General features: G+C 40.9%; 1 long non-coding RNA gene across 1 annotated transcript; it reads right to left on the bottom strand.

The window, feature by feature from the left end:
- Window positions 1-10,954: 10,954 nt before the first annotated feature.
- On the bottom strand, window positions 10,955-22,058 carry LOC135311753 (uncharacterized). Its single transcript, XR_010371338.1, has 4 exons — window positions 20,531-22,058; window positions 19,000-19,072; window positions 18,153-18,288; window positions 10,955-15,078 (listed from the first exon to the last, which is right to left on the bottom strand). It is a non-coding gene; the product is annotated as an uncharacterized LOC135311753 (long non-coding RNA).
- Between the last annotated feature and the right edge of the window lie 660 nt (window positions 22,059-22,718).

Raw genomic sequence — 22,718 nt, 5'->3', positions numbered from 1 at the left:
AATGAAAGATAGTTAGCAGCAAACAAAGGAGAAGCCTTTCTCACCATTCAGGGTCTATTAGCTACAAGATTTTAAAGTTATTTCAACAATGCTGTTACAAACACATGGAAAATTAACACGTATGGAGCCTGTATATATTCTGCAGCTCAGCTACAGTCATCCACATCTGTTTCTGGTTTAAGTTGTACCTCATTCTGGCATGGATTCAAAGAGCAGCAGTGGAAGCGAGTCTGGGTCTGGGACTTGACTGGGGTAAATGGATGCAGCTCCACTGAGAGAACTGCAGCTAAACCAGCTAATAATGTGGTGCTACATTTCTAGAGACATGTATTTCTAGAGTTTTTCTCCCTTTCACTCCCTCTGTGTCCAACGAACTCTTCTGCACAGGAAAAGTAGGGTCCATACCTTAGCCATAGGCTTCAGACCTATAACTTTATGTGAACTTCCTTGTAATGCCAAAAGAGAGAGTTTAAACATTATTATATTCAGAAAAAAAAGTTAATGTTCTTATCAGATTGCTTTAAATTTTGCATTTAAGAGAATTTTTCATCTATTTGTAACTAGATAAGCTGAGGACACCATGTGATGTATATGTGTGTGTATGCGTGTGTGTTTGCACATACATGTATGTGAGAAAAACATTTCATATAAAAATAACTCAATGTGCAGCAAATCCCCTAGTAAACAATTTACTGTACCAGGACAAACTACACTTTCCCAGTTAAGTAGGTAACTTCTCATGCTACAGCATGAATAAACTGAAAAGTGGACAAAACATTTTCTTAGGTTGCTTCAGCATTTTATATCGCAAGACTGTTTTTGTAGCTTTTTTACCCCCATTCCTTGGGTTTTAGTGGTGCATTGCCTCCATTTTACATAATTTTATTCAGAGTTAATCTATATATTTTCTTATTTTAAAACTTTTTGGAGGGTCCTAGTACTTTCTGTGAGACGGATTTTTCAAACCATAAGAATTTATGGAAAGAAGGACAACACAAGTATTCTTTTATAGCCTAAATATATAGCCTAACTATTGCATATTTCCATGTTTTATATAGCCTGAACTATGCAAAATGTAGCCTTCTACCTAACTTCCATAAAGTAATTTCTAGTAGCAAAAATGTTCTCATATTTTCAAAGCCTGTCAGTGCTTCACAACAATTTTACTGAATTTATTCTCACAGTATGGTATAGGACAAGGATCTGATGTTTGCAATTAATCCTTCAGGAACTGAGGCACAGAGAAATGAAATGTGAGATCCACCAAAACTCTTAAAATTCAGACTAAGCACACATATCCTAGAGACCCAGAAGAAACTTGCCCAGGTGAATAAGCACATGAGTATCCTTATGTTGCCAGGTTTTCTCCAAAGAAAAGTAATTTAGGAGCCAGAGGTACAGCTACTGGACCTCCTACACACTTAGCTAATGTAAAAGCCACAGCACCCACATCCTTGTAGAGTTTCACATACATGCATACCTGTGCCTAAGTGCCAGAGGGGGCCAAATTAAAAAGGTTACATTAAGATCACCATTTCTCCACAACTTGAGCTAGTATTAGCTTAGTTCGATGTACAGCAGTCACAGTGTTCACTTAAAAATGCAGGAGTACAGAACTCAAGTGGCGATACGGGATCACCAGCCAAATTCTGGGTTCTGGTATCTGCTTCAGCAATTGCTCATGTATATTGCATGCAAGAATGGTGAAATGATACTAAGGGTGACTAAAGTGCTGTTTTAGCAGGAGCAGCTTTGACTTGGAAATCCCAGTTTCACACACTTTCCTAATTAAAGCATAATAGACTATGCCTACTTTTAGAATAGAGGCAAGATCTGGGTCATATTCCTATATCCTATGTTTCCTACTAGCTGTGTGTAGTAACATCTATACTAGTAGATATAATGAGCAAGGTCTATTGTCTGGGCCTTTGGGCAAGAGGCACAACAGAGCTCATACCCATATGGCTAAGCTCTCTTCACCTAAACTGAAACTAAGCCCTTCCTTCGTTATTTGGGACAGACAGTATGGGGTGAAGTGAAAGCACGCTGCACTCAGCCCAGCAGCACATGATGATGCAATTCACATAGATCCCCAATTGCATAAGGAGTTCACGGAAGTTTTGAAACAGAAGTTGACCTATACTGTAGATGGACGGAATTTGATTTGATCAGCATAGTCTGAAGGCTTTCTAGATCTGTTTGACAGCAGCCCTGCTTAATCTAGCATCATATGTACCCCATAGTACAATCACTGGAGAATAAGAGGCCAATGAGTAGGACAGATGGACTATTGAGAAAAGCATCGATGAGGATTCATACCTGCAATACAATCAGTAATTCTCTGTTCCAGCACTGGTTCTTCTGCTATTTGGCAGTCGTCTCATTTTGCAGCAAATAATGGATGAGCCAGCTGCAGCAGGGACTGCCTAGTCTCTGAACAGCAGGAGCCCAGGCACAGAGGGGTGTTTTGGCTTACTTCCATGCTTTCATTTTCACATTCACCGTCAACCAAGCTGAAGGTGCAAACAGCAAAAATTGGACCTATGGCAACCTGCTTGGAGAACCCTTAGACAAGTTTCATTTTAAGTCCAACACAGCATAATGTATTTCATTGGCTGATTCAGGATCTTCTCTTTGGTTTTTTGTTTCTTTCTTTGGAACTGGCTTTCTATGTGTCTAGGAAGAAGTCAAAAGAAGGACTGAAAACTAGTGAACCCTGAGCAAGAGAAGTTTTCAGATGACGTAGAAAGAATGGGGGAGAGATTCTATGTTTGGAGAGAATAGAAAGGAAAAGTTCCCAATAACATAATTTTTTCTTAAAAGAGAAGACCTTAATATAGGTTAGTTTTAGTTAATTTTAATACAACAGAAGTAGCAAAGGGATAGGAAGGTAATACAACCAGTAGTAGATTTTGGATATATAAAATTAAATGGGGAGAGTTCATAAGTAGTGATTCCAGTAAGAAATCCCTGGCTATGATTTAATAATTTGTTAGTCTGATTTTTGTGAATGCAAATTAGGCAATGTGAAAAGGATGAACATTTACATGATGAACTGATTGAAGCTGAGAGCTTACAGCTTGAAAGGGGCAGTTTTGCAGTCCAAAGTTTGTCCAACTACTTTGTGAGGCAATTCAGCTTACTAAAATGCTAGAAAACACATACAAAAATAAAAATCAGTGGGTTTCAGCTGTTTAGTGAACAGAGCTGGTTCACCAAAGAGTTAAATGGCAGCTCAACCTGGAAAAAGAGGGACCGCACAGCCAGGACCACATGGAAATGGAACCACCTTTTTTGGCAGCTGTTGAGATGTCAGACCAGCGCAGTTCCTCTAATGCAATTGTACCCAGAAAGAACAGCACTAGGTCCTTCAAATAGTTTGTCTTCAAAATCCCCTAAACCTACCATACTGCACACTGTAGATACAGAGATACAGATACCACATGAAAAGGAACAGGATCCATAAAGAGAAGAATATATAGGTACTACAGAAACAGTAAGGTGCTCGGGTTTTAGCCAAAGATTGTCATTTATTTGAACTGTTTCACCCATCCCCGTAACAAAGGAACTCTGTAACTAGCTCACTAAAGGCAGTAAAGTTCATACCACTTACCCAGATAGCTTATATGGGCATGTACAGGTGAAAGTAGTAAAATGTGTCAATTATTCCTGGTACCATCTGTAAATCAAACAAGACATTTTGGAAAAATCACAAAAGATCCTTTTTATTTTTTAATTCAGTGAATAAACTTTAGATCTTAGTTGGTTTCATAACTTAAGATTTTTAATTTGTCATCTGTAAAGACTTTCAGTAGTGTATTTTTGCATTTTCTCAGAATCTCACAGTTGTCTAGGAGTAACTAAGTACAAAGCAAACACATAACCATGAGTCATTAATGAACTAAATTCTAAACATTTACTTGAATGAAGGGAATGATAGACTGTTTTTTAATTCCATTCTGCCAGTCAAAAGAATTTGCGGTGACAACAATTTTTTTTCCTCCTTTTTGGAAAAAAATCTTAGGAAGAGGCAACTGCTCTACAAGTATGTCACCATTACATGAACAATCAGCTCCTGCACATTTATGATACAGCTAGTTCAGTATGTGTTCATTTAAAGGTTTTTACCAAACTATAGCATATAGAGAAACAATACATTTTTCACAGATTTATTGTTTGTGTTTAGTTTGTCTTTCATATACACAGATTAAAACATGCTCTTGCTCATATGTGTGTATGACACATGATAAAACATAGGCTGGCTCTTCTCAGGCATCACCACTGCCCCAGGAATAAGCAGGAATGGCTAGGGTCAATCTGCACATCCATCAGCAGCTCCACGTCAGAAAAGGACACTACTCAATCCCATGGACACCACTGGAGGTTAAGTCCAGGATGTGATTTCAGTCCATGAATCCTACTACCACATGGCAAAGAAAAAAAACAAATCAGGCAAGCTTTTCTGCAGCTTTTTCCCCTATAGCCAGAGCAGGAATCCCCCATTCACTGTGTTGTGAACTGTGAATCTTCCCCAGAACCCAACTCTTCCCAGACCCTAAGGGAACTTCCCTTCCCAGGTCAAACACACCCACAGAGCTGGCTGTGTGCCTTCTAGGTATTGCATACTCAGCATCAGAGTGCTTACAGCCCATTGTGGGGCTAGGCAGAGACTGCTTTGTGCTTAATTTCATGCAAGAGTCTCCCGCCTGCTCAGTGGGAACTGTGCGGCTACTGCAAATATTTCATGTTCAGACTGCGAGGGTGGGGGAGGGCAGAAGGAGGCTCCTCTCCTTTTTTTCTGAGACCTCATAATTTTAAGCGTAGATTCTGAGGGCTGAGCTGCCCATGGAGCCCAAGAGAAGAAACGTAATGATGAAGGAATCCTGTTGCAGCAACAGCAGCACTGCCACATGGCTAACTAGCTGGAACAAATCACGCTATCGCTTTCCAGCCCTTTCTTTAAGACACAAGCAAACGTGGCTCAGCAGTAAGTTCTCCAAACCAGGGCTCCGGTTCTCAGATGGAGGAATTTCAAGGAAACTGCCACGGTCCTTTTAGGATTGGCTTTCTTACAAAAGCATTTCCTCATCTTCTTTTCTCCCCTATCTTTACACTTCCAAGACCCTTTGCTGCCTGACTGCCTGCCAAAGCACTTCAAGGTCATGCTGATAGGAATCAGAACAATCTTTTCAAGGCTTATTTCTCCTCAGCATCTGTACCACCAGGTCGGTGGGCCACAGATAGGTGTTTCTGACCATGATCTGCTTTGGAAATTTAAGCACTCTTAGGAAGTTTTTCAGCCTGTTTGGTGGTAATTACCATGTAACTGTATTTACTGCAGACAAATAAGGAGTGAAAAGGAAACAGCATTATCTGATACGCAATGCAATTAAAAAAGGAAACTCACTCAAGCAGTTTCCCCAAGCAATTGCCAACAATTTCCATCTCAGCAATAAACTGTATTTCATACAGCTGTCTCAGGTATATTAAAGCCAGTCTTCATGAAACAAAGCTATGCCCAGCCTTATCAAAATGCTGAATCCAATTTTCTGGAGAATGAAGCATTTCTGATTTTTTACTATATAAAATATATGGTGTGGGGTTTTTTTCACATGCAAAAGATGATTACGGTGGTCAAAAATGGGATATATACTTTTTTTAAGAGAGTTTGTTATCTACCAAGATCATTTGGGCTATGCCCGACTGGCACACAGAGGTTAGATCTTTCAGAGAACAGCAAGGCAGGGAAGCTAAAAGGGCTAAAGCCTTGAAACACAGTCTCTCCAGGATTGACCCTACCCCAAGCTATAGGAACCAAAGTAATATGAACTGCCAGGGAGTTTCAGAGTGACTGCTGTCAGTAAACGTACACCAAGGCACTTTACAATTTCATAATTTAATCCTAATTTTAAAAACATTTCATATTTTCTTTAGTTGCAGGTCCTGGAGTCAGTTGATTAAACGTCCAAGAAGTGCAGTGCACACAATGCAATTACTCTGAATAAATTGCCGTTGAAGGCTAAAATGAGAGTTTCACTGGACATGGTGTTTAAACAAGAGAGGACTACTAGACGCCACAGCCAGAGAGAGGCTATGGTTGAACACCAGTCCTTCCCAGCTGCCTTCATACGTATCTCAGAGTAACAGATATATTTAGTTCTTTAATGTGTCTGGTTAAAAACCTATGAGTCATGTGGATTTTGCTGAAAGGTAAAGGGTTATTATGCTGACCAAAGGGTGTGCCCTTCTCTGTGCTTTCAACTTTGGGGTCCGTGTTTATATGCTGCAAGCTAACTGCCTGTGAAATGCTGCACAGCATCAATGAGAATTAGAGGAGCAGGAAAACAGAAAGGTTTTATTGTCAAAAGTAAGTCCTAACAAAGCAGGTAACTCATCTCTGTTATTTTAAGCCCCTACTTTTCAGGTAAGCCGAAGCACACTGCTGACCATTTTTGCTCAGACTTCCTCTGAGACTAACACCCCTCTCTTCTTTTGAAGGGCTGCGTAAAAGAAAGAAGTGGTTTAAATACAATTATTTGCAGTCAGTGATCACTGCCTTTTACTTTTTTATAGCACCAAGAGGTTCATAGTGGCTTCTCTCCCCCTCCCCTCTTGCTACACCTCAGAATAAGGAGAATACTCAGAAGGAACTTTCTCTGCCTGAATATTGAAATCAAGGAGTTGTAAGTAGTTTTAGTAAGAGGAAGGAGGGGGAAATGGCTGCAGCTATAAAGAGCATTCGGAGGTCTGGAGAGATACTGTACTTCCCAACAGCTGCACTACATCAAGGCAAACCACAAAATAGTTTTGCAGCAGCTCCCTAGAGCACAGTGGAAACAAAAGCCAGACAAGGCTGTTTTGGGTGGGATTTTTTTCTTTAATGGTGGACGATAGGAGGGAGAAAGAAACGAAAGCAAAAAAAAAAACCACCCTGTGTTAATATACCACTGTGTATATGCTGCTGTAAATATATAGGTAGCTGGCAGTAGTGCACATCATCAGAGTTTACCCGTTTGCTGTGATTTACATGCTGAGTTTTTAGGGTGGAATTCATGAAGTCGTCAATTACAGTATTAATCTACTAATATAAACATCAGCAAATATAAAGGAATATCTAAAGATACAATTTTTATTTTCAAACTAGTGGCATTCCAAAGAAATTTAATTTAATTTATTAGCTATGCCAGATTAAAACTAGTGTAAATGAGGGAAGCTTTTTTTGTTCCCTTTCAGAAAACTGATGTCAGTTATTCTTATTTTGTCTTTATTCTCCTCCTCTGACTCTCCATGAAAATATTGATCTTGTTGTAGTCAGGAAAAGATGCATTGGTTGCCTGTGGCAATGACTGTACCTATTCAGATACTTAGCTTTTAATGAGAGGGTTAAGAAAAATAACTCCTCCACAGGACCTGAAAAGCTTCAGCTGAAATCATAAGAATGTCTGAGCCGAAGTCCCGTCTTCCTCCCTGCCCCCATTCTTCAGACTGCACTTTACTTAAATAAACTATTTAGGTTGGAAAACATTCCTTAGGTCTATTCTGACTCATGATTTCTCTGCTGCTTTAGAATCTTTAAAACACCAGGCATCTTGTCAAAATTTTCACACTACCTACTCTGCTGGGGGAAAAAAGACAGCTCCTCCGTTCCTTGAGCACAGGGAGCTCAGTCCAAAGTCACCACTTTGGGTGATGGCTGTTGCATGACATATGAGGAGGGAACATGGGCTTTTTCCTAGATTTCCTAATTACACTCTCAGAGGGATAAAGGCTGATGCAGAACTGGCTATGAAGAACTCCCACTTTTTCATTCCAGCTTTTTTTTCCTTTTTCTTAAACAGATTCTGGGACCAATCCATCAAAAAATATCCTTCAACCAGTTCAAAAAAAAGGCTGACAACTCCATATAAATACCAACAGAGAACTTACAGTGTAACAGGGAACATTGTTCTGGTATTATACTACAGCAAAAACATAATCTCATTAAGATTAACGTGCGTTTGTTTACCAAACAGTTCCACAAAGTACAGATTTAGGTCCTCCCTCTCATAAAGAGCACAATGAACTTCCACAGTTACACAGTTTTAGAGGAAAACAGGTATAGACCCATACACACAACCAAATTAGTGGTTTAAGATATGTTTACATACTAACTGTTTGTGTTACTATGCGCACACACTCAGTTCATGTAAACTGCGAGCTAATACAATTTATGTTATCCCTTAAGGGAATAGAGATAAGGTAATCTTATTTTCTCATTTTTCTCATAGATTTCTTCATCATGCTCAGAGACACTGATCGCAGCTCAGCTGGTACCAGATCTTTTGTCAAACCACCTGTACGAAGTAGTTCATGTCTTCCTTTGTGTTTCCATTGTATATAAAGACTTGTGAAGGCTTACAGGGCTCAGTGTTTCTTTTGCTAACTAGTGTGACTACAGAGTATTTTATTCCAAGGAATTATGTATACTTCATCTGTCATCAAAGGGCACACAGTATGGTAAAGAAACTATTCTAATACCTCACAGCAGTGAAACACAAGAGCTTATGGAAAAGAAAGTGAAGAATCTTCTGTATGGGCTGGAGCAAGTCAACCCACTTCATGTCCTGGACCTGCAGCTCTCTGTTATTAGCTGTTTAGACCCAGTTGCATTAAGTACCTCATAGAGGACAACACAGAAATCGAGTGGAAAGTGATGCCCATTTCACTACAGTGTCTGCACCCTCTCCCTGCAAAGCCAGCTCTGTCTGCTAGTACAGCTCCTCTCACGCCAGTCTTTCCCACACAGCACACTGTTCCTACTTCTTTCACAGCTGGCACACAGCTGCAGCTCCTGGTCCATCAGGAGAGAGGCAGATGTTCATGCCAGATGAACAGCAGCCATTGCACAAATCTCACCTTCCCTCTGTCTCTTTTCCATGCTACCTGAGTGCTATCTGAGTGACTCTAGCTGCTTTCCCCACCACACAGCAGCCAGGTTATTACACACTCATGTGCAGTGCAGAAAGCATTCAAGAACCCAGGCCAGTGAATTATGGGACAAGTCCTGGAACATTTATTTACTATGGGGCAAGCCCAGGAACTACGGACACTTCAAAAGAGCTGCTTTCTTTGAAAGGTGGTAACACGAGTAGGTCTGAACCTTAAGAATAGATTATATCACATACACATACATACAGGTATACTCGGAAGACAGAAAGGCAGTTTTAAGCCATCTCCTGACCTTGGTCACAACCCCTCTAGGTCCCTCTCTGCATCTGTTTTTCCTGCACTTTGCCTTCTATTCCTGTACTGAAATGCAAGCTGTGTTTACATTCTGCCTACCCCAGAGACTTCTGCAAATCTCTGATCAGCATGATCATATAGCAAAATAGTTGTTAGCTGGCTCTCTGTAAACACACATATTGTTCAAATTAGGGCTTGAAGACAAGGGGTTCCTGTTTGCTTTTGGTTTTTTACAGCCTTACTTGATGGGTAAAGTCTCTGCAAGTGACAATATAATCCATTTCTGGCAAACGCATTAAGAAATATATGTAAGAAATATAAAGAATAGGTAGAGCACAGCCACCTTGCTGTGGTTCAAAGCTAGTGTCTCAGGTCCTCAGAACTATAATCAGCCTTAAATTTCCCTCCAAAATTTCTTTAGAACTGACTAAAATAGAGCTGATCATCAAGACAGCATCTTCCAAGTGGTATTTTAATGGCCAGACACCTTCCCAGTATGAAGAAGACCGGGAAACTGAATTATATCCAGTTGTGTTTGGGCAGTGAGAATGCCATTTCCCCACCTTACTCATAGTTATGCCAACTCAGTGATAAATGAGGCCTAGCATTCTGCTTGGTGGAAGTATATAAATCGTATTCAAGGATGATCTACAACAATGGTAAGCAGCCTAGCAGAAGTAGACAGGTGATGACTGAAAGATAGCTCTTGAAGTAATAATTGCTTGGAGATGTAATGCCCAGGTGTAGCTAAAGCCAAGTGAACAGATGCAACACTGAAGGTTCAGACTGGCATTAAGAGCTCAGCCACTGGGTCTGCTTGTGTCAAAACATTAACATTTCTGTGTCAGTTGAAATTAAGGCAGGGCTGACTAAAAGAATATTTAGCACCATTGTTGAACTTCATATCTTCAAAGACCTGTGCCAGCATTGAGCATGCATCACACATCTGTAAGTCATGTAAATGAAGGTTTTTATACGCATTATGCATGGAAAGAAACAAGGACCCAGGAGGTAAATTGCCAGAGGTTAACTAGTAAATCTGGCTTCAGGTGATGATAAATGCTTGACTGTTTGTCTTCTGGCAAATACCATCATGCCGCCTTTTTACATAACTTGTATGCAAATGTTCCATTTGTTGCAGGAAATTAAGAAATTATCTGGAAGCTTAATGCTCCCTTGAAATGACGAGTTTCTAGACTCTGTTAAATCGGCAAATAGGGGCTTTAACTACTCTGGTTGAGTCCATTGACTATGTTAATGACCTGAAAACTGGATACTGGTGTATGCAACATGTTTCTTATGTAACTGATTAGTTGAATTTATGAAAGAAATTTGATTTAACGGATAAGCTGAGGCATGGGAGGTAAAACAACAAAATATGTTAAAAACCAAGAGAAGAAAACTATGAAACTGATGCTTCAGGGAGTGAATGTAAAGGTATTCTTCACTTTTCCCTGTCTAATTTTGGCAAGGATATTGAGAATGAAAGCCAAAGTGCTATCATTTTTAGTAGAGTGACTTTTGCACCAGTGAACTTCTCTGGTGTGCTGTGATAGATTCCCCCAAGTGTACATGCAATCATTATTTAGTTCTGGATCTCTAATAAGTGAGCCCCTGCTCGTTCTCTGACTGTAGTTTAGGAGTAATTGCTACTTTGGTGGAATAAGAACTGAGAACCTGAAATCCATGTAAAAATTGGTATGGTTTTGTTTTTAATGAACATTTTGCAACTGTCAAATACAGTCTTGTGTACAACAAATAAGACAGAAATTTTTTACTTAAAGAAAACAGAACTGAGAAAATTATATTGTTAGAAGATTGTAGGTATAGGAAAACAGGCTAAGTCTATCAACAAAGATATTAGGGGTAAGGATTATTAAGTAAAAATATTTTTCAGACATTAGTCTAGAGAAGGAAATTAGACTAGGATGCAGTTGGAGATGGTTGTTTCTTCTCACATATTCCTGGTTTTACCACAGATACTTGCTACCTCCTTTTAGTATCCTGATAGCTTTCATAGGCAGACTAATGCCTGTCTGGCATCTTCACTGCCAGTACTGGAAGAAAGGGTTTCCCACCTCACCATCTTTAAGATGTCCCCATCAGTCATTCCAGGAACAAAAGCCAGCAATTACAAGACAGAATTGCTGCCACTGAATATGGGATATCCCTTGAAAGGTGCTCTAATTTTGGCAATCTTTCAATGATAAGAAGTTTGCTTTGAAGTTTTTGATACAGAACTCATCAGAACCTGAAAAGTTTGAGGTCAAATTATACTTTTTCCCCTATCCTTGAGATACATTCTTGACAAAACCTTAGTTGGAAGAGAGAGAGCAAACTTAAATTTTCAGGACTGAAGTGTAACTCTGTAGAAATGAATTTACAGCAGTTTTTCTTCTTTACCAAATGAAACCCTAAAATCTTAATACTTCCCAGGGTTATCCCTGTATTTTGGGTTAGAATGAGAAAATCTTGCTGCTCAGATTATGATGTCAGCTTTTCCATGCCAGTTACTGAGCAAGGTTTCCTTCTAAAAGCCTGAAGCATTGCCCTCAAACCCCTCTGATTCTCTTTTCTCTTCATTTCCCTGCTGTTGTTGGGAGAAGGCAATCCAATGCACCAAGGCTGCAGAGACAGAGGCTCACAAGGGAAAGAAAACTCAAACTCACCTTTTGTAGCCCTAATTCCCATGAATGCACCAGCAGATCAAATACGTGGTATGTGATGGATTTGTTACCTATGTATTACATAAAGTCTTTCTATAATTCAGCATATCTCCTATAGTAAATGAGAAATATTGTTCTAGACATGATCAGCAAACACTAATCAAAAACCACTCCTAGGACAAAATAATTGTATTTCTTTTAGCTAAATAAATTGGAGGGTTTTTCTAATTGTAAGTTGTCTTCTATTTCTGTCAAACTCTCCTTCCATATTTCCTCAAATGGGGATGAAAGAAAACTCTACACTGTTCTTTCGGTTATTTGATTTTTTAAGTCAAATTTGTGAATCATGAGAATTTCTCATGAGCCAAGTTAACCTATGAGCAAATTAACTCTCGCTAATCAGGCAGAATGGTTCAATTTCCACAGTTTTCCTGTTGATTTAAAATAGAAGCAAGCCCACTGCTTTCCTATTGCTTTTTAAGAAAATCCTAAGGTTCTATGAGTTGTATGACAGAACTCACTTGTCTTTGTGCATGACAGAGACAGCAAGCTTGTGTACTCCCCTTCAGCAGAGCTCTTCTCTGCAATAGGGGCAGCAGTTCCAGCAGCTCAGAAAGAGCTGAGAAATATGAGACCCTGGAAACAAAGCAGTAAAAGTTCAGCTGGGCAACTCCAGTCAGAAATCATCTGGAATGTGGCAACGCTGAGTTGCAGGGTAAGTTATGGACTTGGAAGCAGCTAAGGAAAATTAAATTAACCCAAAGCAAAGGTAAAAAGAGAACTGTACAAGCTAAAATACACATTCTCTGGTGCAGTTTGCTTCTCCCTTTGTTACCATTCAGACTCCTCTGATGATCAAGTATCTGTACAGTGAGGCTGGAGTTTACATGTGATGAACAAGTAAATCTTATGCTGACCCCATATGCAGAAACATGATAAGGCCTGAATTTTGAACCATGCATCTACCTAAGCTAAAAGCATTAAATTCTTAGAGTACAAGGATTTGGAATATTAAAGTATTAGAATTTAGAAGTTTAGAATTTTAGAATATTAAAGCTTGCAAGACTGACTATGCTGACATGTCTGTATATACTCAAAGGTTGCAAAGTCAGTCTTGGGTACTTGGACACAGCTGATGCTGCAATGCAGAACTAGAGTTTGAGCACCAATGAGAACACAAACTGTCTCAGCATTTAAAATTAGAGATAAAAATATGAGTATTTACTACAGAAAATAATGAACTAAGGCTCATGTAACTTCCCCATTCTCTATTAGAATGCAAATACCTTCAAGCAATGATTCCTAAGAGCATTTAAACTGAGATGAAGTTTATAAACCAATTCTGGAGGATGCATGTGCTGTATCAGACAGTTTCAGGCATATTCTAAACCACAGACTTTTCCCAAGGAAGATTGAGAAGAAATAAACTTTTTGAATCAGCAAACCATATAGGAAATGAAAATTCTTTCAAATACACAGGTTCAGTGCTGACACCAGTACACAGCAGCTCTCAGAAAAGGTGAAAGCTGCCTTCTTTTGAACATCTTTCAGTTCCATGACAGGGATATGGAGGGAGGCACATTTCACTTGCAGCAAAAATATTTACTTCATTTCATGAAAATAGTATGTGATTTGATGTCTAAGAGAGAGCTTGGCTTCAGATGGCTGCATAATCCATAGCCCAAATCTGCTAGGGATATAGCAGAAGAAAGGATATAGCTCTTCTCCTTTTCAGTTTAGTCAAATGGGCGGCAGCTTGAATCAGGCTTGTATCTAGCTTGCTCTCATGCATTTGAGGGGACTGCAGTATGCATGACCACCCACCTCTTGTCTATAGTAATTTTATAACAGAGAGACACCATCCTCTGCGGTTTGAAACCTTTCAGAGTACCCTCCCAAAAGCCAAAGACCTGTTAAATTGTAATTGCTCATTTAATTAGCCAGTCTGGTTTGTTTTGGAAGCTCTTTAACCCTTTATTGGTTTGTTCCTTTTCCTTCCTATGAGACATTTTCGGTACACATAATTTAAGAAAATATTTTTGCTTTCAATGTGGATAATCTCTGATGTGATTGCAGTCCCGGTCCCAGTCCTATAACCGCTGCAGGAGAGGCTGAGCAGCTGCTGCATCACACTTCCTGAGGCTATCCAGGCTACTTAGGTCGCAGCCCCAAATTATCCTGAGAGGGCATTGCACCCTGGAGGGGCTTAGTAGGGAATCCACAGAGCTCATGCCCTGAGCCTTGCACTACAGCATTCCCTTTTAGTGCATGCTTTCCTGTACACTCCCTGCGGTCACCTCAGAGCAGGGCGGCCTGCTCGCTCGTGGTATAGCCCTATTCTACACCACTAACTTTCCCGTAGGGCAGAATAGCATCAGTTCCACTGAGGACCATGGTAGGTTCCCAGCACTGTTCCTCAGACAAAACCTGTTGGGCTTCCTGAGGTGAATCCACTGAGATCCTTCAATGTTTTAGGACTGAGGCCTACATGCACACAGAAATTTCACCAAGATTTCCCACTTCTTAACCATCCTTTCTCTAATTTCATATATGATATAGAAGGAGTAACTAGAGAAATATATCATCATTTGTAAGAGAGCAGACATTTGTACATGCATTTTTCATCTGGAGGTTTTCTGTCCAAACCTTATCCATACCCCCCCAGGAAGCATCATGTTTCATGTCACAAAATAGAAAGCAATTTACAAATGAAAATATTTTCCCTTATGTCTGTTTTGCAAAATCAGGTCAAGTTCAGACAGTTTAACTATTCTTGTGTACCACCTGCTCAGTAATATAGATTCTGCAGACATGTTCCGACCTTTCTCAGGGTCCCATGGGTATACCTGTCAGGTACATTAGTTTCCATTTAATTTTTCAATGGCAGTTTCAGGCATATTCTAAACCACAGACTTTTCCCAAGGAAGATTGAGAAGAAATAAACTTTTTGAATCTGCAAACTATCTAGGGAATGAAAATTCTTTTAAATACACAGGTTCAGTACTGACACCAGTTATAGAAAATAAATGGATACAATTGATCTGTTTGTTTAAAGAACCCAGCTTTCTTCCAATACCATGAGTTTTTTTCTTTCACAAGTGCTTTGGAACTCAAGAGTTGCTCTATCAGGTCAGATCAAAGGTACAGCTAATGCAGTGTTTCATCTCTGACGGTCACCAATAGCAGACATCTAGGAAAAAAATTAGAAGAGGTAGTATTTTATTAAAATATTCAAATTGCCTTTAGCTTCTTATGGTGCAGCAACTACAAGCCTCAACTCTCACTGTCGATTTGCCCTTTGCAGAGCTTCAATGAGTCCACTGATTTATTGCTTAATGTTTCAAATATCTTATTAACATTTCATATGTGAAAATATCATCCGTAAAAAAAAAGTAGAGTACACCATTACAGCAAGGGCGCTTATCATCCTACAAGCCTATGTAAGAATATATCAAGTCCAGGATTAGCAGCCATTTTAGAGTGGAAAACAGTGTAGGAGAGAGAATGGAGAGCTACCACTCTTTATCCATTAGTGGTACTTACTGACAAGGAAAGTTAATACTGAGGAGTTATTTTGCGTTGAAGAGTGTCAACAACTTTCAGCAAACATATTTTTGGTCTGAAGGCATGACAGACCTCAGTAAGGGAACACCTGCCTTTTGCCTGCCCATTGCATCCCCCTGTAACTCCTAACCTTGTAGCCCACTTCAGTGGAACTGATGGAAGAAGCGCAAAGATACTAAGATTCTACAAGTTTCATGAAACTGGCGGGCAAGTAGAAGATAAAAACTAAAATCAGCAACTCCAAGAGGGAAAGGCTGCAGAAGGAGTCAGAGCCTACACAATTTGGCTTACCAGCAGGCAACTCAGTGGAAATATGCTGGCCCGTTTGGGGGCTAGCCCTGGTGTGGGCTGCTTTTTGCCCAGCTGATAGTTGGACAGGAGGGAGCTGAGCCTACTGATAGGGAGCAGATATAGAGGATGTGAGAGGGTAATCTGGGAGAAGGGAGGAGCTGAGGTTTTTAGGATGCATGTCACATCTATCTGTAAGGTCTACTGGTTACACCACTCATGGAATTACCTGGGCTTTTTTACAAAACTACACGCTATCACAATGAACAATTACATATTAATCATTATTAAATGTTTTTAACAAAGCCCAAAAAGCTTAAAAATGCTTGTAGGGAGAAACAGCACGATCCTGCATGCCATTCATTGATTCTGCCACTTAAAAACAGGAACGCTGTGATGTACTTCTGGGATGCAGCAAGATATTACACTCAGCCAAACCTTACATGAGTGATTGCTTCTGCAAAGGTTTCGCGTTTGCCTCTGTGTGACATGAGCATATGCCTGAGTCCTTGTAGTCAGATGCTCTAAGATTTTTTCCTAGTCTGCAGCAGAAGCTCTTGTTTGTCTTTACAGTGAATAGGCAGTAGAAAATTTTGGGAAGGACATCCGAAAGTAATCAGCACGCAGATGATTTCCTTTGCAACCTCCCTCCAGAATGAGGTATTCTAACTACATATGAAGTAGAACAGGCATCCATCCGTAGCTGATGCAGGAGACAAAAGCTTCTCAGGCCTGTGCAGAAGGGTTTTTTTCTTTGTAGGATAAGGGGGGGTGAAAAGTTTTAAAGTTATTGAAAAGCCTGGACTGACAATATGGCAATGTTTTTTCTGAATCTTACTGATATCTGCATTTTAGCATTTAGATGCATTTGAAAACTGCACCCACTGCCTGTGGGAATTCAGCTGTTCCAGAAGCTAGCTTCAGTCATGTGCAGCCTTTGAAACAAGCCTTTACTTGCACTGCTGCTTATTTTTGACTGTCAGCATGCATACCAAATGGTATCCATGTAATGGAGGATCAGGTTGAAGGTGCTTCCTTCATTGAGACAGATTTCTTTCCATTAAATCATCAGTTATGTGCTCCTTGTTGTAGATGGAAATTATCACTTAATATTGAAAACTACCATTTGTTATTACATTAATTGAAACTCAGGACCTGAAGGTAACAAAAAGACTGATTATTTTTCCACCTGCTACAAATAGTTCCAATTGTGAGTTCTTTTGGTGTGTTGTTTTTTTTTTTTATTTTCTTTTTATTCTAACTGTGCAGCAAACTTTTTCAATAGTTAATTTCAAGGCAATATATGAATGATTTGGCATTCTCCTGTAATATTGCCTGTGTGACTTTGGTTGCTATAAAAATTGTATCAAGTAATAACTTGAGCTTTATATAATGCCTTCCACAATCTTTTGTGCAAATACGTATTCACACAAACCAAATACAACCCTTGATCATGTTTGCTTATTTTCAGTTATTCCACTGATATCTCTCTCTTATATTTTCCAGTGCTTATTTTATTAATGTACTTCTGAGTCCTTAACCTTATCAGTCTCACGCCTGCTGAGAATGTGGAGGAATGGATCTATACAGATCCACTGCAAGTGATATTCATTGCAATTTCATTTTTCTTTTCTCTGTCTATGATATAAAGAAAATTCTGAAAGTCCCCAGGAGCTGAGGCTCTGTAGCTGTCACTTCACAGTGCTATGCCATAAAGATGCGATGGAACCTTTTTAATACTGTTATTTGACCTCCATTTCAGCAATATGCTGATTAACAGTGGTACAAGCTTGGTATACCAGAACACACTGCCACAGCAGAGACTCACCAGCTTATTTAGAGTCTGCCTACACACATCCATTAGTATTTATGTTCATACAGAGAAAGTATTCTCACCAGCATTACTTTAATTTGCTTTTACTAGAATTTACTGAAACTGATGATGATTTTAAAAGGACTGCCTGCCTTAATTTTACCTTGTCTTCTGTTTTTGATGAGAATCTTTTGCCTTAAGCCAAAATTCTAAGGTTGGCAAATAGAATGGGCTAAAAAAAGCTGGTTAAAGCAGGAAAAAAAAGTCAAAAAATCTGTGATACACCTTAAATAGTTGCGAGATTTTCTGAGCTTGCAAGATTTACAACTATAGTGAATACTGGTCTGGCTTTGCTACTACTGAAGTCAATGGGAGTTTCCATTCTGAGTGAGAACAGAATCCAAGCCAGTGTGGAGGGCTGTCTTTAATAGCCGTGCAGACTTATAGCTTTAAATGGAATGGAGGTGAAGTCCAATGGTCCTAAAAAATTAGTTTTAAGATTAGCTTTCATATGCAAAGTAAGACAGTGTATTAATAATTGCATTATTTTATTGGATGACTTTCAGTGTCATAGAGCAACAGACTGAGTGGATAGTTACCTTAAAAGTAGTCTGTGTGTCCTAAATTTACATAAGCTTGATAGATTGGTTTGCCTTCAGTAATGACCAACTGAGCCTTCTATCAATACGTGGGCTAAACCTTTGTTTTGACCTCCTCAAATCCTAAACACATAACCTTTGAGGAACAAAAAAGAAGGGAAAAAGGTGAAAAACAGTACTTACTTACTTAAAATAAGTAAACACCACCCAGAAAGCTCACTGACTGCCACTGCAGAGATTTACCACATTTGAGAAGGATAACTAGACATCTCAGTTTCAGTGAAACAGCCTTGAGCAGTCTTCTTTTTGTCTTCACTTAGATATAATTGAGGAAAAATTTCCATTAAATTTTTCTACTGATCCCTTCAACAGCACTCCCCCATGGGCTGCTGAGCTGCTCTCTGCCTATCAGTTGTTCCTTTTTGAGAATCCAAGACCATTGCTTCTCATGAGAATAATGAATGATGATTTATTTCAAGTGCACACAGCCACCAGGGAACAGGGACTAAATGAAGCAGCTGCCACAGCTGTTCACATAGAACCAGTTAGTTTTGCGTTAAAAGTTAATATGCTGGACTACTTCTCAAAAGCGACTTTAAATTATTCTAAAAGAACTGTCTTAAAATATCAAAGAAGTATTAGAAGTCAATGGCTATGAGCTGTTTGCACAAAGAACAATGTTCCTGCTTCCATACCACTTACTGGAACATTATAGGCACCCCATAAATGATGATCCATGGCCCAGCCAAGTCATTACTTGCTTTATGTACCTGTCCCATGCTCTTAGATCTCTGTATAGCTTTAGTCCTACATAGGAACAGTGTCCTGACCGCAGAGCTTAGCATACCTGGCCCTTCAACACAGGGTGCAGAGGACTGGTGGAAGTTCCTTGCACTCTCTCATTTCTCCTCAGGATTTTCCTGTAAGAGTATAGCACAAGCTTTTGTTTGTTTGGTTGGTTGTTTTTTTTTTAACTAAGCAGTCAGGAAGAAAACAGCAACCATGAAACAACTAATGGCAGTGAGGGGGGTAGGCCATACTGTTTCTGTATTTTCTCCACTGACAAAGTACTAGTCTCCTTGTTATTCAGGGCAAGATACTGACCATAACCAAGTTAAGATGTGAACTGCAAAATCATAACAGTTTTATCAAAGCTATCTCTAATCAAAGTGGTATGTCTACACAGGAGACACCAAGCAGAATCTACCCAGGATTTAGCTTAATGTTGCATTAAATCATATAGACTCTCATATCTCTATGCATCCTCCAAAAGAAAGACTAAAGCACTGTGCTCAGCCAGATCGTGTCACGTAAGCAGCCCCAGTACTCAAAGGAGTCCCACTGGGAAACTACTTCCCTTATGCAGCTTTGTTGCTCTTCCTTTACTGCTATATAGTTGGGCATGTGTCAATTATCTGAACGAATCTGTGAAGCTTTGTGTTGGAACAGACATAAAGAAATCAATAATTACTTACACCAACCACAAATACAGTGGCTCTCTCCCATTCATATCAGCCTGAGGAGAACTGGGATCTGAGAGCACACCAAAACAAGTTATCTACCTTGGAGTATGAGGTTTGGGGACAGCCTAAGAAGATGCAGATCTTTCTCCAAACCCTGTCATTGTTCTGTGTTTTCTTGTAATACAGTACTGGCCAGGCAGTATTAAATTGTTTGGCTGGATAATGGCTCAATGGCTGGCTGAAAAGTTTTGAAGGAGTAGGCAGGGGAAATGCCTCCCAGTGTATGTATTAAAAACAGTTACATTTTTCAGAATTTTAGGTCTGCATTCTAATGAATTATTCAAAATGATGAGAAATAAATCTGCTTTAGAGATTTTTTATATGCCTGGAAACTCACCTCTTTCAAAGTTTGCCCTAACAGCAAATTTCCCAGAGGTTATCTTTTATTATCATCTATTTCAGTTTAAATTGTGCCATAAGCATTACTGGCTTCAGTGTGAAATAGTTCCTTTAAATACATATGATCCAAAGCAAAAATGAGTTCTTAGATATTTCCTTGTTAAAGCTGGCTGATCAAATCACTTCTGGTATGCTAATTGCTCCAAAACCTGTGATGTTACTTCTGGTAATTTAGGAGTCCCTCTACTAGTAAAGATATTTGCATAATAGCAACCACTTGCAATAATTGTATTTTAAGGAAAATATATTTTCCAAGTTCACAGTATAGATCCAAATTCACTGAGCATTCCCCATTTAGGAAATACCTTGACCTTTTTCCCCAAATTTCTAAGATTACTTTTGCATGCTTAGAGTAGATGAGCAATGTAGCCTACCTTCAGAACAGAAGCTGTGACAGTATCTGTGTAATAAAGATACTTTGCAGGAGGATCAACTTAACAGGCCTTTGTCACTTACCCTAAAATCTTGAATTAGTGCTGATGATAGAGAGAAAAAGAGGTTCATCTTTTTCCTTCCTCATTTTTCTTCAAAATATGGAAAAAGACTATGGATGAGTGTTAGTGAAGAAAATGGCCAAGGGCTCCACAGGTTCCAAAGGTCAAGTATACATCTGAGACTGTTACATCAAAGCTGCTGCTCCTCAAAAACTTCAGTTACGGCTTTTTCAGCGTACTGGTTTGCTGGAAAGAGACCCGTAGGCATGGGAAAAGAGCCATACCAATGAATTATTATGCTCTATCACCTCCTCTTTTTCTAAGAAAGGGCATCCTCACCCATGTGGACCAACCCTGAAATGGCTGGAGCATACCAAGAATGTCTCTTTCAAATCCTAGGAGCTGTAGTTTCATATACTCTCAAGAGCTTTTGTGTGTTGCTGAGCTTCTGGCTATGTCTCTCCCTCAGCCATTTGCTTTATGGTAGAAAGGGCAGTTGAAAATCCATGTCTTGGCAGGGGGGTTTCCCTTCTTTGGGGTGGAGGCTTGTTTTTCCTGTGTGAAACTTCATGGGTAGAATGGAGGGGAGTGGTGGTTTAGTTTGGTTTGGTCAGGGTACCTGTGTCCACATCCTTGCACCATCGGAGTATTCCATTAGTAGAAAAGAGCTATCACGTCTTGAAAATGTGCATAAAAGTAGGCAATCAATATTTGTCTGACATTATATATATGCAATTACACCAAATTTTGTCTCAAAAGAGTCAAATTACTATTATAAGTAGGCAAAAAAATGTTCTCCTGATGCAGCAGAGTCAAAATTCATCTGACAAAATGAAGAAAAACTCTGGCTATACAGCCAAATGATTGATTTCCAGGGACAAGTTTAAAAAACAAAACACTATTCACTGGAAGTGAAGGTGTCAGGAAATACTGGGACTTGAGCCTCAGTGCTTTGGGTCTCATTCAATCATTATTTCAACTTGTTTGGAGGTCAGTGAGCTATTGTATATTTATGCTGGTATAAACTTTAAAGTGGTTCAGTTAACTTTGCTGCCTGGGTTAATTTTAAGTCCTACTTGATTTAAATTGATACAGTTCACATGAAAGATACAACCTGAAAGAGTATTTAGGGCTCTTTATGCCATATACTGTTATTACAATGTTTCAGAATATCAACATCTATTGGGCTCCTGTTTTGTGGTCAGACTATTTTGCTGGATCACCTTTGACTAACGCTGATGGTACTTTTTCTAGCCAAACTCCAGGCTTAATTCCACATGCGGTTTAATTCTGTGCCCCGTCATGCACGTTATCCATTTCATCGGCACTCTGGATAGCACGGGAATGTCGCGTACGTGGAGGCGGCTTCAGGCAGGCTGCTCCGCCCTGGGTACGGCGGGCTCTCGCTGACACGCGTGGAAGCGTGGCACAGGACCGCTGCTTTCGGCGGTGCCCGGCGCTGGCAATGCCCCTTGGGACACAACTGCTGTGGGGCCCTCCCTCAGAGGGACACCCATGTCCCATCCTTCCCACCCGTTCCGTACACGTCCCCCCGGGGGCAGCTGGACACACCCCCTGCACCCCGCCAAGACAGGCTGCGGGGGTGGGCGGGAGGCCCACCCGAGTCCTCCCGCTCGCCTCGCCGCGGGTCCCCGCCAGCGCGGCGGCCGGCTGCGGCTCGCCGCTGTGCCTCAGCGGGACCCGCCCGCTCGGCGACCCGCACGGCCGGGGGCCGGGGGAGGGAAGGGGAGCGAGCACCGCGTCCCGCGGCGCCCTCCTCGCCCCTTCCGCCCCGGAGAGGGGGGGCCTGCTCTGAGGCGGGGCTCCCATTTGGCTTCGCCGTTACCTCTGCCCGGGACTCCCGTCAGCGAGCAGCGGGGGCCCGGGAGGGGGCCGGCTGCCTGCCTCCTCCTCGGAGCCCCTGGGCTGGGAGGCGGGCGTGCCGCGGCCGCCGCTTGGCCCGGCCGGCGGGACCACGTCAGCTCCCCTCCGCCGCCGCGGGCCGGAGGCCGGCGGGCCCGAGATGGGCGACCCCAAATGACTGCGGCCCCCGACCCCAGTGCCTCGGGCAGAGGCGCCCGGGGTGGGAGGATGGGGCCCCGCTGCCCGCCGTGAGGGGCGGCCTGTCCCTGCGGGCCCTCGGAGGCACGGTGCGGCGCCGGCGCCTCCTCTCAGCCCCCTCGGCCTCCCGTGGGGCGGTCAGCGCCCCC

Source organism: Phalacrocorax carbo, chromosome 2 (assembly GCF_963921805.1).
Source record: "Phalacrocorax carbo chromosome 2, bPhaCar2.1, whole genome shotgun sequence".
NCBI classification, from domain to species: domain Eukaryota; kingdom Metazoa; phylum Chordata; class Aves; order Suliformes; family Phalacrocoracidae; genus Phalacrocorax; species Phalacrocorax carbo.
This window is presented reverse-complemented; position numbering and strand designations above follow the sequence as displayed.